General features: G+C 50.3%; 1 pseudogene; it reads left to right on the top strand.

Annotated features, from left to right (window-relative positions):
- The first annotated feature begins 4,282 nt into the window (after window positions 1–4,282).
- On the top strand, window positions 4,283–13,172 carry LOC123050913 (cytosolic sulfotransferase 15-like; annotated as a pseudogene).
- Window positions 13,173–14,162: the final 990 nt, after the last annotated feature.

Below are 14,162 nucleotides of genomic sequence, written 5' to 3'. Positions count from 1 at the left end.
TCAATTGAGAACATTGGTTTTGAATAGGATTTTTTATGTTCACCTGGTCAATGAATATCAAGCTCTTTCATTTCATTTAAGTGAGTTAAATATATCAATATTGCGTATGCTCTTATCAGCTGGAAAAAAAACACAAACATGCAATATTGTAGCGCCAGTATGATTTTAGATCAAGTTCTCAGTTCTTGACTTACTCAACAATTTCTTATGGGCCCAATCTTTCTAGTATTTTTCTAAGGACGTTATTTAGATAATTTATCTCTAAGTAATGTCGGAGTATAATTAATCTGGTTTATTGACCAAACTGTTTTACGCATTGAGTAAGATCTCTCTCTCTCTCTCTCTCTCTCTCTCTCTCTCTCTCTCTCTCTCTCTCTCGGGGTAAGTACGTACGGTTGGTAATACAAAACATGCACGAGGAGAGCGTGGTCATCTCTAATTTTTGCCACACGAGAGGACGGAGGAAGCTCCACAGTTTAAGAGAGTATTTAACCGGTCCCCTTGCGGCCGTGACATTCCTCCACTGCCGGATGTCTCCTCCCGTCAGAGCCTACATAAAGAAGCCATGAGTGCTGCTCCCACCGACGCCTGGTGAGCTGCCGAGGCGGAGCTCGGGAGGAGCGGCTTGGAGGCCTGGTGCGGCACAGGGAGGTGGCATCACGAGGTGGTGGCTGATCTGCCATCACCAGCAACGCACATGGACTTCGGCCAGGAGCCGTGGTGGTTCATGGCCCCGGGCGGCGCTCCTTCATGCTTTGCCGGCATGGTGCTCGGTATGGCGTGGTGGCTCGTGCTGCGTCCAGTGATCATGCTTGGGTCAGTCGTTGACGGATCTGCTGTCCTACATGGCGAGAGGGTCGGCGGCGGCCACCATGAGGTGCGAGCGGCTGCGTCGCCTGTGATGCGGCATGTTCGACGGTGGTGGCAGTGGTGGATGGTGGGCCCTTGTGTTGGAACTTGACCGCCAGCGGTTTCCACGAGGCGCGGTTGGTAGCGGCGGTCTCGGTGCCTCTTCATCGATAGGCAGTTTCGATGGTGGTGGTGGTTGGTGGGCTTGTCGGCACCGGTGCGGGATAATGTGTGGACATGGTGGTGTGGGAGTTTGGGTGAAGACCCTATCTCGGCCTTGTGCCATGACAAGGGATGGCCGCGGCTGTGGCCATCGTGACCTTTCTGGAGGCGTCGCTGCTTTGCCGTGGCACCCCTCCTGGGCCATCGCGGCCTCTATAAGGAAGCCCCTAATCTAATTTGATCGAACGATGGCGACACTTTACTATGTCGTTATCCCTCTTGGGAGCTTTATCTCGGAGCTCAACATCGACAAGCGGGACGGTGATTTACGGCAGTTGTGGCGTCTAGGCTTCTGTGGCAATGATGATGGTGGAAGCGATGTCGGCGACGCGACAATGGTTGCGGTAGTTGACTCTTCTCTGGCGTGTCTGCGTTGTTACCTTGGTTTATTTGTTGCTGTGGAGTCGGAGCTAGGGCCGTGGGGCCCTGTGGTATATGATGACTAGCTGCCGGTGGCCCGTTCGGTAATCTCCAGTGGCGCCAGCCATGCCCCGTTTTGTTTTTCAGAGTTCTCCGTTAGAATCGGAGTTGCGCTGTATGGCCGCAAGTCAAGATGGCAATGGGGCCCCGAAACCAGCATCCCCGCGGGTTTTTACCCTATTAGGGGACGGGGATGGGCGTCTTTTCATCCCCGCGGGGCTGCTGTTGGGCACATTATACAACCCGACACGTTTCGTGGGTTTGCACCCGTTTTGGTAGTCCCCGAACCCGAAACCCGGCAAACCCGGCAAAATACTTTTTTTTTACCAAGCACTGATCCGGTGCGGCCCACCCCAAAGCTACCGAGCTTGAGCGACCAAGCCCCCACCCCCAGCATCGAAGGCCAAACCAACCCCTCGATGGGTGGCCAGTATCGCTCGCTCCTTCCCCCATCGCTCGAGCCCTCATCTCTCTCTCTCTCTCTCTCTCTCTCTCTCTCTCTCTCTCTCTCTCCCACAGCTGTTGAAATATGCTCGTTTTGTTGTATCATATTGTGCTGAAAAATGCTCCTTGTAGCTGTTGTTATTGCTCTTTTTGCTCAAATTATGCTGCTGAAATACACCCTATAGCTGTTGAACCATCTACTATTGTGTTGTGTTAAAATTTGCTCAAGTTATGCTGCTGAAATATGCTCATTTTGTTGTCAAAATATTATTCTTTGTTGGTTCTATGTTTCCTTATATATGTCGATTTCCCCGTGGGTTCCCCGTGGTTTAGAAAACCCGATGGGTTCAGGGGACGGGCGAAAAACTAGCCCCGCGCACGGTTACGGGGACGGGGACGGGTTTATGATTTTCTCGTGGGGATGGGTTTGGGAAGGCAAAACCCGATGGGTTTCATCCCCGTTGCCATCTTGAGCCGCAAGTGGTTGAATTTTGGCACAGATCTTCATGTAGCTTCACGTGTTTGCTACAGCGTGGGTTGAGCCAACGATCGCTTACGGCGAAGTCAGAGTCGTTTGCTCAGAGTGTAGAGATGGTGATGACGCCTCTAGGGGAGGAGTGATGACGATGGGGCTTGCGTGCTGTCTCGCAGAACCCTCTTTGGAATGGTGTTCGTGGCGTTTCTTATGTGTGCCACTTAGCGGTTGTGATGGTTTTCGCCCGGTTCTCCATAATTAACTAGGCAATCTGGTTTTCGCTCGGTTTTTCTGAATTAACTGAGAAACTTTTTCTTCTTAATGAATGCAAGATAACTGTCATTTCAAAGAAACAAATGATATTGATGTGCTTTGTTAGTGGTTCTCTGACATCGTGTTTCACTCTAATCCTCACATAATCTTCTCTAGAATTCCCTGAAAGACTGAACTCCCAAGATCTCAGCAGCCTTGCGAATCAATTTTTCTACAATATCCTTACCGCAGTACCCATCGGGAAGTTTGTGTATTGCAACCAAATAGGCATATATGAACAAACTGAACATCATCCGCCCTGCTGAATCCATTGTACGGGTGAAGTAGTACATCCCAAAATCTGAATAGCCATGCCCTTGAACATGAGCAGCTCCCAATCACCAAGGCATGAAGCCTGCACAACGAACCGGCCGAAATCTCACCGGTTGTACCGGGTATGTCCCTAAGGAACACCGACTGGCTGAAGGTTTTGTCAGTGTACACCCGAGCAAGGCCGGGGGTGAACCTCCTTTTCTAAAAAAAGAAGTATGCACCCGAGCAAGAGCCATCCAGTGTATGTGGTCGTTAGTCTCTGGAATTTCCTCTTCGATCACCAGATCATCGAACACCTCATCTTTCAGGTCAAGCTGCCCAAAGAAGTCATCTAGGTCATCTGTTTTGCCACCTGAGCAGTGGCGGAGCTACAGCAAGGCTGAATGGGCCGTGGCCCGCCCTGCCCATGCAATTTTTCTGTAGTGTATACCTACTTTTAGGCCATGAAACACAATCCTAGTAGTCCTTTCCTACAGTCGGCCTGCCCAGCTTTCTGGGCCAAGCTCCGCCACTGCACCTGAGACCCGCCACTCGTTGCCGAGCGTGCATCCGTAGGGGCCGCCATCGTTGTTTCCGTCTCGCAAAAGCCTTGCAAATTGTCGGAGAGAAGGTAGGACTTGGCGGCGTTCGAGATCGCCGAGAGGAGACAAAACCCTAGCCACCGCGTAGGGGAGTTTTTTCGCCGCCCAGACTCCTGTTGGGACAAACTAGTTCAACCTAGGATTACAAGTGGAGATACAACTAGAACTGCTGAGACTAAAGCAGTCAGTGTACCGTGTACGTAGTGGCTAGGTTGCTGGGGCTCTTAGAATGCCTGATAGCAATGATTGATAGGTCTTGGACGCCTCAATGATTGATAGCACTAATTCGATGCCTAATAATGATGGAGCCTTAGTTTTGTTGAAATGGACGAGGTGAGATGTGACATCTTGTCTTATGATAGGTCTTCCACGCCAGAATGACTTGTAGCAATAATTCATGATTCAGATAATATATCTCTAAGTAATCCTGGAGTATAATTAATCTGGTTTATTGTTACGAACGACCAAACTGTCTTGCTACTACTTATTGTCTTACCATTGAAAATAAGCTATAATTAATCTGGGTTCCTCCTGTCTGTAGGGATGAAGTATGTACGGTTGGTACACTAGAATAACATGCACGAAGAGAGCGTGCTCAGCTATCTCTAACTTTTGTCACACGAGGACGGAGGAAGCTTCATAGTAGCATAAGAGAGTATTACCCCTTGCAGCCGTGACATTGTGTGGGAGGCTACAGAAAGAAGCCATGAGCGCTGCTCCGACCGACGCCGTGGCCGGGGCAGAAATCGATGAGACCACCTCTTGAGCTCAGGCTAACATGTCTGAGATCATGGTGTCGCTCCCGTGGTGCCCGGTGTACCTTACTCGCCAGTACCGCGGCTTCTGGATCCACGCCGCTCAGGCATCCTTTGAGCCGAGGTCAATGGACGTCTTCCTCGCAAGCTGCCCCAAGTCCGGCACCACCTGGCTGAAGGCACTCGCCTTCTCAATGTTGTTGTCGTGGCTATGCCCTAGCTCTCCCTCTACCCTAGCGCGCTCTCTCTCTGTCACCTCGCCTTAGACCAAACCGAAGCAAGAAAGAAGAAGACACAAAGAAAAGGGGGACACGGTGGAGTTCCGGCGCACGAACGCCTTTGTTTTTCCCTCGAGCACGAACTCGAGCTCACTCCACACCATTACAACGATCGCCGTGGCGACTCTTATACCTGGACAACGCCGGGCCACGACCCGCACGTACCTGCCCACTACGCCACCCGGTCTGGCCCGCTCGACGCGCACGCACGACGCGCTCCCGCGCACTCCCCGCGCCAAGCCCTCAACAGACCGGCGTGCACACCGCGTCCCCCGGATCGCCAACGGTATGCCGCGCACACGCCCGTGTGGTGTTCACCTGCGTGGACACACCCACGCACCACACGCACACCTACACGCACGCCAACCCCGTGGACCCGGTGCACCCGACGCGTCCGGCTCGCGCCCATACACACGCCAGTCGAGCCCAGTGCACCGCCGCGGCTTATTCACCCAACACTCGCGCCCTAAGCCGCGGCTCAGAGCAGCCCGGCGTCCTCGACGTCGTCCACGAGCAGGGCTCGCTCCGCCGCCGGCGCCTTCTTGAGCTGCGGGCACTCGCGCTTGAAATGCCCCCGTTCGCCGCACTTGTAGCAGCGACTGCGCCGGTTCCCGCCGAAGCCCGACACCTCGCTGCGCACGTCGTCGTCGTCGTCTCCGCGTGCACCGCCCCGACGCCGCTCACGCGCATGCCACTGTGCTGCGGTGTACAGCAGCTGCCCGTCCGCGCCCTCGCCGCCTGCCTGATCGCGTCGCCGCAGCCGCTCGTCAAATGCCTTCAGCCGCCCCAATGCGTCCTTGAACAGCATCGTGCCGACGTCGCAGAACTGCTCGATCCCTGCCACCGCCGCGTACAGACGGTTCGGCACCGAGTCGAGCAGCTTCTTGACAAGCGCCGCGTCCTCCAGGGTCGAGCCCAGCGCCGCGTAGCACGCCGCCATGCCACCAAGCCTCCCGGCGAACGCGTCCAGGGACTCTGACTCCGCCATGCGCAGGAGCTCAAATTCCCCCCGGAGCGTGCCGAGCCGCGCCGCGCGCACGCGGTCCGCGCCCACAAACCTGGCCTTCAAACTCGCCCACACCTCGGCCGCCGTCTTCTTCGACGCCACCTGCAGCAGCAGGTCCTCGGCGAGTGCACCGAGCAAGTAGGCGCGCGCGGGCTTGTCCTTCTTCGCGATGACTGGCGCCGCCGCGTCCTCCCGCACCACCACCGCCTCCCACAGCCCGGCCGCATCAAGGTTCGCCTCCACCTTGATCGACCATGCCGTGTAGTTGTCGCCGGTGAGCAGTGGCACCGACTGCGGCGGCGACCCGCCTGTTCCGCCAGCGTACGGGACGATTGACATCGCCGGCGCGCCCTGACCAGAACGTGGCTCTGATGCCAACTGTTGTTGCCGTGGATATGCCCTAGCTCTCCCTCTACCCTAGCTCTCTCTCTGTCACCTCGCATTAGACCAAACCGAAGCAAGGAAGAAGAAGACCCAAAGAAAAGGGGGACACGGTGGAGTTCCGGCGCACGAACGCCTTTGTTTTTCCCTCGAGCACGAACTCGAGCTCACTCCACACCATTACAACGATCGCCGCGGCGACTCTTATACCTGGACAACGCCGGGCCACGACCCGCACGTACCTGCCCACTACGCCACCCGGTCCGGCCCGCCCGACGCGCACGCACGACGCGCTCTTGCGCGCTCCGCACGCCAAGCCCTCAACAGACCGGCGTGCACACCGCGTCCCCCGGATCGCCAACGGCTATGCCGCGCACACGCCCGTGCGGTGTTCACCTGCGTGGACACACCCATGCACCACACGCACACCTACACGCACGCCAACCCCGCGGACCCGGTGCACCCGACGCGTCCGGCTCGCGCCCATACACGCGCCAGTCGAGCCCAGTGCACCGCCGCGACTTATTCACCCAACACTCAACACTCTACCACGCCACGCACTCGCCGTCTGACTCCGACCACCCGATCCGCCATCGCAACCCGCACGACTGCGTCGCCTTCCTCGAGACCAGGTCCCTACCCGAGACCATGGCGCTCCCTTCTCCCCGGCTGCTTGCAACCCACTTGCCCTACTCCCTGCTGCCCAGACGCTTAACGGAATATGGTCCGTGTTGGGGCTGGACAGCAACAATGCGCTGCACAAATTCACCGACACGGCAAATATGCACACTACATAGCCCCCTCCACTTGTGATGAACTTTGAGGACAGCTTCAACCAACAAGTAAGCAGCGGAATAACACAAACAACATGCACATGTGACACAGAATTTAACGTGGAAAAACCTTCTCAACTTGAGGAGTAAAAAACCATGGCTGTGGACCGACCGGTCCACGTAACTTCACTATGAGAATGATGAGTACAAAGTCTTCTCTAGAACCTTCAGAGAGATTTACAACACACTCTCATTGCCAACCGGCAACAGCAACAACAGCCACAAGAGGCAAGATTTCAGCAAAGCAGAGTTTACACAACTTCTGTACCCTTCAGTGTTTTGCAAACTGCCCTTAAACCGCTCAACCAAACAACACCAAATTTGGCATACATGTAGACACATGAGTTCTTGACATCCCCTCCAAATTTCATCTCAATCGGACATCATTTGCCTACCCAAATTGTTCGTCTCCCAAAACTACTCTGTTCTGAAACTGCAGCAGTCAGAGCTGACAAAACCACTCTCAAATCTGATGCTCCACTGACCCAATCCTCAAACCAGCTAACCAGATCGAATTACTCAAAGTAAGAAACGAGCTCACCAATTTTCGGGTCGATCCAAGCACGTTTGAGCCTCCAATCACCAGCTTGAACACTGTCTAGTCAGATGCAGCAAATCTGGACAGAACCTCTGCTTCTTCTTCTTCCTCTCTCTCAGGTTGTGTTTTCTCTTGTGTGCTCTCTCTCTCACTCTCACGAATGGCAGCCACCACCAGCAGGGGTGGGGTGGCTAGGGTTTTCTCCTTGCTTCACTTCCCTTGGAAGCACTCTCAACCGTTGGATGCAGCGAGGATCAACGGCTGACATGTGTTGGACTTATTTGTGCTGCCAACACACCTCCATGTGGAGGGACTTAGCCCAACAAACTCCCCCTCCCGACATCATGGAGGGTCTCACTGCCTTCCGGCAGCCATGCCAGTGAGCCGGCGGCATACTTCAAGTTTCTTCCTTGTTACCACTTTAGTCAACATATCAGCCCCATTGTCATCGGTGTGAACCTTCTCAAGTTGCATTTTCTTGGAATACAACACATCTTGAATCCAATAATAACGGACCTCTATATGCTTAGACCTTGAATGAAAGCTTGCATTCTTACTTAAGTGGATAGCACTTTGGTTGTCACAAAACAACACATATTTGTCTTGCTTAAAACCAAGCTCACAAGTCAACCGTTTCAGCCACAATAGCTCTTTGCTCGCCTCTGTTACTATAATGAATTCCGCTTCTGTTGTATTCAGTGCCACACACTTTTGCAGCCTGCTTTGCCATGACACCGCTCCCCCTGCATAGGTAACCAAGTAACCTGAAGTAGACTTCCTTCTGTCAACATCTCCAGCCATGTTAGAATTTGAAAAAGCAATCAGCTTGGCCTCACCATCACCGAAGCAAAGTTTCAGATTTGTGCTGCCCCGAAGATATCTCAAAATCCACTTCACGGCTTCCCAATGAGGTCTTCCTGGATTGGACATAAATCTGCTCACAGTACTAACCGCATGAGCAATGTCAGGCCTTGTACACACCATAGCACACATCAAACTCCCAACCGCTGAAGCATAAGGAACATGATGCATTTCCTTTTTCTGCTCATCAATGGTAGGACATTGATTTCTGCTCAACTTGAAATGGACTGCTAGTGGACAACTCACAACTTTTGCATTTTCCATCCTGAACTTCTGAAGTACCTTCTCAATATACTTCTCTTGAGACAAGTACAACTTGCTGCAATTTCTGTCTCGCTCAATTCTCATTCTGAGAATGTTCTTTGATGGACGTAAGTCTTTCATAGCAAAACATTTGCTCAACTCCTTCTTCAACTTAGCAATCCTAGAGACATTCTTGCCAACAATCAGGATATCATCAACATAGAGCAATAATATGATGAAATCATCACCTGAGAACCTCTGAATAAACACACAATGGTCTGAGCTACACTTCTTGTAGCCTTGCTCCCCCATGACAGTTTCAAACTTCATGTACCATTGTCTTGGTGCTTGTTTCAGGCCATAGAGACTTTTCTTCAGCTTGCACACATAGTCTTCTTTGCCTTTCACAAGAAACCCCTCAGGTTGCTCCATGTATATTTCTTCCTCCAACTCACCATGAAGGAATGCAGTCTTCACATCCATTTGCCCAACCTCCAAGTTGAGACTTGCTGCCATGCCAAGGGTTACTCTTATGGATGTCATCTTCACAACCGGAGAAAAGATCTCATCATAGTCAATGCCTTTTCTCTGGCCGTGTCCTTTTACAACTAGCCTGGCCTTGTACCTTGGATGTGATGTGTGCTCTTCTTGCTTGATTCTGTAGACCCACTTGTTCTTCAAAATTTTCTTGCCCTTGGGCAACTTCACCAACTCATAAGTATGATTCTTATGCAAGGAATCCATCTCTTCTTGCATAGCATTTTCCACTCCTTCTTGTGCTTACCTTCCATTGCATCTGCAAAGCATTCAGGTTCTGAACCGTCCGATAATAACACCACGTATTGATCTGGGGGATACCTGCTGGAAGGAATTCAACCCCTGTTTGATCTTCTGAGTGGAGCAGCTGGTGGACTTTCTGGTGCTGGTGCTTCCTGCTGATCCGGATCATCAACTTCAGCATCATACTCTTGCTGCTGCTGTTGGGGAGTATCTTCTTCACCTGCACCACCATGTACATCATCTTGTACATCTTCTGCATCTGCTTCAACTTGCGCAGGAGCTGGAGCTGCCAGAACTGGGTCAGAATCAATCATGTCTTGCTGCTGCTGAGGAGGAACCTGCCCCTTTGTCTTCACAATATCCTCAATTGTTTGGTCTTCAACAAACACAACATCACGGCTTCTCACAACTTTCCTTGCTATAGGGTTAAACAGCTTGTAGCCAAACTCATCACCACCATAACCAAGAAAGATACACTGTCGTGTCTTCGAATCAAGCTTTGACTTTTCATCTTGAGGAATATGAACAAAGGCCTTGCACCCAAAAACCTTCAGGTGGTCATATGAGACGTCCTTGTCACACCAGACCATGTTAGGAACATCTCCCTGCAAAGGATAACTTGGTGAGAGATTAATAATATAAACTGCAGTCATCAAAGCCTCACCCCAAAAGTGTTTACGTAGCTTTGCACTTGACAACAAGCATCTAACTCTCTCCACAATTGTCATGTTCATCCTCTCAGCAAGACCATTCAGCTGTGGTGTCTTCGAGGGAGTAAATTGATGCCTAATACCTTGCTGCTTGCAATATGCATCAAACGGCCCAATATACTCTCATCCATTATCAGTGCGAATGCACTTGATCTTCTTCTTAGTTTCTCTCTCAACCGAGGCTTGGAATTGCTTGAATACACCTAGTACTTGATCTTTGGTCCTCAAAGTGAAGGCCCAAACTTTCCTGGAGAAGTCATTAATAAAAGTCACATAGTACTTAGCACCACCAAGAGATCTTACCGACATTTTGCAAACATCGGAATGTATCAAGTCCAGCTTCTCAGGCTTCTTGTGAGGAGGTAGAGTCTTGAAGGCAACTCTATGTTGCTTCCCTGCTAGACAATCTGAACATTTCTTGATGTGAACTCCTTTCACACCCTTCAACAATTTTTTCTTCACTAGCACTGTCATCCCCTTCTCACTCATGTGCCCAAGTCTCTTGTGCCATAGAGCACAATGATCATCCTTCTCTAGTGCATTGACAGAAGCACTAAAGTGCTTAGCATGAACATGATACAACACTGAGACCATTTTACCTCTTGCAGCAATCATGTTGCCTTTGGTGAGCTTGTACTGCCCTTTTCCAAAAATGCTCAAGAAATCATCTCCATCAAGCAAACCAACCGAGATAATATTGAGACGAAGTGCCTCAACATGCCTCACAGATTTGAAGACTAACCTTGTACCATTTGCGGTTTCCAAATGCACATCTCCTTTTCCAATGATGGCTGCTCTATCATTGTTCCCCATCTTCACAACACCAAAATCACCTGATATATAGTTAGTGAAGAACTCTCTGCGAGATGTAGCATGAATGATAGCACCGCTGTCCGGTATCCAAATCATCTCGTCACCATCCACAAGGTTGACTGTTTCATCAGAAACAACAGTGATCCTCTCCTCAACAGTGGAACCAAATCTGCCCTCATTTTCTTCATGCATAACAAGCATGATGTCCTCTTCTACTGCAGTAACTCGGTTGCCCTCTGTGTCACTATCACTGCCAACTTGCTTCTGGTCTTGCTTCTTCTTTTTCTTTTTGTCTTTCTTCCACTTGTCACATTGCCACTTAATGTGGCCCTTCTGATGGCAGTGATGGCACTCATAATCAGCATACTTACTTTTTGATTTGCTCCTACCTCTTTCTGCCCCTTTACCTGGACCTCTGCTCTTGCTTCTCCCCCTGGACTGAGTGACTAGCACCTCTGAATGTGAGAAAGAACTAGCTTCAGCCACCTTTCTGGACTCTTCATTTAGTTCCTTGGTTTTCATACGATTCCAAGTGACAACTCCATTAGGTGCTGAATTGCAAACCGTGACCTTAAAGGTCTCCCAGCTGTCCGGTAATGAGCCTAGTAGCAGCAAAGCTCTCACTTCATCTTCAAATGTTATTCCCATTGAAGAAAGCTAATTTATAATGCCTTGGAATGTATTCACATGATCTGCAATTGTTTGATCATGAACATCTTGTTTGTACCTTCTTTTCGGGCAAACAACTCTTCCAATTTCTGCCATAAGGTGTGTGCATGTGTCTCATCAATGATATGGTTCAAAACATTGTCATCGACCCATTGCCGAATAAACCCACAAGCTTGGCGATGAAGTACCTTCCACTGACCTTCCTCAATGCCCTCCGGCATCTCAGTGGAGAACACTGGCTTCCAGTATTCTTTCACGTACAACAAGTCCTCCATCTTGCCCTTCCATGCTTGATAACTTGTACCATTCAAAGATATCATCCTACTGGTATTTACTTCCATTTTTCACCACAAGAAACTCAGCAATTCGCACAAGCAAACCAAGGCTCTGATACCACTTTGTTGGGCTGGACAGCAACAATGCGCTGCACAAATTCACCGACACGGCAAATATGCACACTACACAGCCCCCTCCACTTGTGATGAACCTTGAGGACAGCTTCAACCAACAAGTAATTAAGCAACGGAATAACACAAACAACATGCACATGTGACACAGGATTTAACGTGGAAAAACCTCCTCAACTTGAGGAGTAAAAAACCACGGCTGTGGACCGACCGGTCCACGCAACTTCACTATGAGAATGATGAGTACAAAGTCTTCTCTAGAACCTCTTGAGAGATTTACAACACACTCTCCACGTTGCCAACCGGCAACAGCAACAACAGCCACAAGAGGCAAGATTTCAGCAAAACAGAGTTTACACAGCTTCTGTACCCTTCAGTGTTTTGCAAACTGCTCTTAAATCGCTCAACCAAACAGCACCAAATTTGGCATACATGTAGACACATGAGTTCTTGACATCCCCTCCAAATTTCAGCTCAATCGGACATCATTTGCCTATCCAAACTGTTCGTCTCCCAAAACTACTCTATTCTGAAACTGCAGCCGTCAGAGTTGACAAAACCACTCTCAAATCTGATGCTCCACTGACCCAATCCTCAAACCAGCTAACTAGATCAAAGTACTCAAAGTAAGGGACGAGCTCACCAAGTTTGGGGTCGATCCAAGCACGTTTGAGCCTCCAATCACCAGCTTGAACATTGTCTAGTCAGATGCAGCAAATCTGGACAGAACATCTGCTTCTTCTTCTTCCTCTCTCTCAGGTTGTGTTTTCTCTTGTGTGCTCTCTCTCTCTCACTCTCACGAATGGCAGCCACCACCAGCAGGGGTGGGGTGGCTAGGGTTTTCTCCTTGCTTCACTTTCCTTGGAAGCTCTCTCAACCGTTGGATGCAGCGAGGATCAATGGCTGACATGTGTTGGACTTATGGGATGATGTTGGGCTGCCAACACACCTCCATGTGGAGGGACTTAGCCCAACAGTCCGGTCGTCTACGTGTGCAGGGAGCCCAAGGACGCTCTGATCTCCTTCTGGATCTACAGCAACAAGATCGAGGCGGTGTTGCGCCGGGAGTTTGGCCTGGAGTCTCCCTCGCCCATGTTCGAGGAGGCGTTCGAGCTCTTCTGCAAGGGGCAGAGCAGCTCCGAACCGCACTGGCGCCACACCCTGAGTACCGGGAGGAGAGCCGGAAGAGGCCCGGGAAGGTGCTCTTCCTCAAGTACGATATAACACCTTTAATATATCGGATTTGCCTTATTACTAGCTACTCCAACAGACCAACTTACGATATAACACCTTTAATATATTGGCTCTATTATTGCAAGTGAAGATATAACTAATGAGACTAAGCACACTGAGCAGAGAGTGTACTGCCTAAGTTGCTTCGGGTCTTAGAATGACTGATAGATGATTGAGACACCTCCATGATTTTCCTTTCCTTATTTGAAAGACACAATACCACTTCTAGAAACTGAAATACATCTGCGAGCCATCAACCGACAGGAAAATAGGGAAAACCGACAGGAAAAGGTTTTCACATCGGCCGGCCGTTAGGATTAGCCGAACGCCCACAATATGCAAGCACAGTTACCCATAAAAACATCCGCACATAACCCTATCTTTATGAGCATCTTCCAGAGATTATGCAAGCACAGTTACCCATAAGAACATCCGCACATAACCCTATCTTTATGAGCATCTTCCAGAGATTGAGCCGGCATATTATGAGATTGACGAAGTCGCTACATGCGCCTCATGGTTAATGGACATGTAATACACTCGTACCACAAAGAGAATAGCACCAGAGAAACTGAAATAAATCAAAATATATATACGAGCACTCGTGTCAAAATCTAGCACCTGAACTGCTCGGATAGTTGAGCTAAAAAAACCAACAGTCTAAGTTACGAAAAAGGGTTCACCCCACTTTATATTATAAAACAAACATCACCACAAAACAACTGAGACACCGATACAGACACACGCCACCATCGCACATGACGCACACACCAAGGCAAGATACAAAGATGCCGGGCACCGACACACCACCCCACCGACAACCAAGCAAACTACAAATGTGCGAAGAGGAAAACTTGGTGCCAACAGGGATCTCCACCATGAGGAACCACAACGGAGAGGTGAGGCGGACCACAACGAGGCTAGGACTCCAAAACGGTGCCTCACAGAAGGGTATGACCACAGAAGCCGCCACCACCCGATCCTGAAGATCAAGTTTTCACCCGGAGCAAGACAGACAAAGTGGGAACGCCGCGACGGAGCCTTCATGAAGGATACGACGTCCACGGACGCCGCCACCA

This window comes from Triticum aestivum, chromosome 2D, assembly GCF_018294505.1.
Source record: "Triticum aestivum cultivar Chinese Spring chromosome 2D, IWGSC CS RefSeq v2.1, whole genome shotgun sequence".
Classification (NCBI taxonomy): Eukaryota; Viridiplantae; Streptophyta; class Magnoliopsida; order Poales; family Poaceae; genus Triticum; species Triticum aestivum.
This window is presented reverse-complemented; position numbering and strand designations above follow the sequence as displayed.